General features: G+C 56.4%; 1 pseudogene; it reads left to right on the top strand.

The window, feature by feature from the left end:
- The first annotated feature begins 1,380 nt into the window (after positions 1 to 1,380).
- On the top strand, positions 1,381 to 1,875 carry LOC149991434 (diphosphoinositol polyphosphate phosphohydrolase 3-beta pseudogene; annotated as a pseudogene).
- Positions 1,876 to 2,128: the final 253 nt, after the last annotated feature.

Below are 2,128 nucleotides of genomic sequence, written 5' to 3'. Positions count from 1 at the left end.
GAGTGCCCGTTTGTAAGAGAGACAAAGATGCCTAAGTTGTGATATGGCAATGGTTTTGGGGACAGCAGAGGTCTTCTCTGCAAGGCTACTACTATGGTTAGAGCAGGAAAACAATACAAATCTTTAAAAGGAGAGGGAAAGTTTTAGGTTGTTGAATTTTTGGTTTGAGGCAGGATGGTAGTGCTTGGCCTAGAGGATAGGATGACCAAATAGAGTTGCCAGAGCACCAAGTGGCCTTGCTGCAGTCCCACACCAGAAGACTTCTAAATAACCAAAATGTAGAATAGGAAGGGATTTCCACAGGCATGTTTGCCAAAACCTCAACCAGTACTTTCCAATGAGAGGGAGAAAGGTGGAGTGTGTAGAGGATGGAGATTCTTGGGATTTAATAAAACACTACTTTGGGTAGTTCCCCAGCTATTGGGCGAATATGACTCAAATGCAAGTAAGCGAGGGGCTTACTGATGAAGAAACTGAGACAGAGGGGAGGTAAGATGTCAGCAGGGGTTGAAGAAACGTGTTAAGTTATGGGCTGTGCCAAGATACCTGGCAAGGTGAAGACACTGTTGAAATAAAATTGCGTGATACGACTCAGCGAAGATTAGTTAAGACTTTGTTTAAGAATACCCAGGATCATTTTGAAAAAGTGGGCCTTGGTATAAATAAGCCGGTACCATTCACTGTGGGCGATGATGAAGATGCACTTGACCCTACTGTGGGGAGAATGAGTGCCTGTGTCTTTCGTGAACCTGGTGGGCAGTGAGGAGAACCTTCCCGTGACACCACAGACACGTTCAGCGCCACGGCATACCTGGAAACAGTGCTGGCCCAAGTCACAATGCGGTGAATTTAACTCCGCGTTAAGATTCCCAGCCTGAGATATGCGGGGCGCCTGCGCACTGGACCCGAGGCACAGTGCTGAGGGAACCGTGAGACCCTCGCCCCCGCCCCTCGCCCTCCGGCGGGAACGCGCACGTGGAGAGGGACGCGCACGCGCACGCGCACGCGAAGGCATCTCACCTCCGTCTACACTTCCCTGGCGGCTAAGGAGGGGGCGACGTGCGCAGGAGGTGAGTACAGAGCAGCGGTCCCAGGGGGCGGCGGCGGTGGCGGTGGCGGTGGCCACGGCCAGGGCGCCTCCTCCACGCAGACTTCTGTGCTCGGGACCCCAGCCGCGGAGGGACTGACTGACTGACGTCTTTGCCGTTCCGTCCCCGCTCCGCCCCTGCCTCATCTTGTCTTAAGCTCGGCGCTCGCGGGCTAAGGCGCGTTTGTCTCCCCGCCCCTTGCAGCAGCCCTTTCTCTCCGCGGCACCTCAACCCGCGGCGCCGGCGGCAGCGACCTGAGCAGCAGCGAGCGCGGGAGCCGGGGGTCTGGAGAATGAAGTGCAAGCCAAACCAGACGCGGACCTACGACCCAGAGGGCTTCAAGAAGCGGGCGGCGTGCCTGTGCTTCCGAAGCGAGCGCGAGGACGAGGTGCTGTTAGTGAGTAGCAGCCGGTACCCGGACCGCTGGATTGTGCCGGGCGGGGGCATGGAGCCCGAGGAAGAGCCGAGCGGCGCGGCGGTCCGTGAGGTGTACGAGGAGGCGGGAGTCAAGGGGAAGTTAGGCCGGCTGCTGGGCGTCTTCGAGCAGAACCAAGATCGCAAGCACAGGACGTACGTGTACGTCCTGACTGTCACTGAGATTCTGGAAGATTGGGAAGATTCGGTGAGCATTGGGAGGAAGCGAGAGTGGTTCAAAGTCGAAGATGCCATCAAGGTCCTCCAGTGCCACAAGCCCGTGCATGCCGAATACCTGGAGAAACTAAAGCTGGGCGGTTCCCCCACCAATGGAAACCCCGTGGCCCCGTCTGTGCCCGGGAGCGACCCCTAGTATGTACCGCTCCTGCACAGACCCCTCTGCTTCCCGCCTGCCTAGAACACCTAGTGTTCGCGCGTCTCCAGTGCCCTGTGCAAGCTTCCCGGGAGAGGGGGGTTCCTTTTGTTTCCTTGGCAGACCTCTGAATCGCGCTTGCAAACTGTCTCAGTTGCCAGGCATTGTTTTCGGACAATTTGCACGTTTTTCAGATGCTTTGAGAATCGCTTCTTGGTAGCGCTGTTTAACATAGTTCAGAATGCCTAAACCA

This window comes from Furipterus horrens, unplaced genomic scaffold, assembly GCF_987537825.1.
Source record: "Furipterus horrens unplaced genomic scaffold, mFurHor1.1.pri manual_scaffold_17, whole genome shotgun sequence".
In the NCBI taxonomy this organism is placed as follows: domain Eukaryota; kingdom Metazoa; phylum Chordata; class Mammalia; order Chiroptera; family Furipteridae; genus Furipterus; species Furipterus horrens.
The sequence above is the reverse complement of the archived record's forward strand: the minus strand, read 5'-3'. Positions and strand labels throughout refer to the sequence as shown.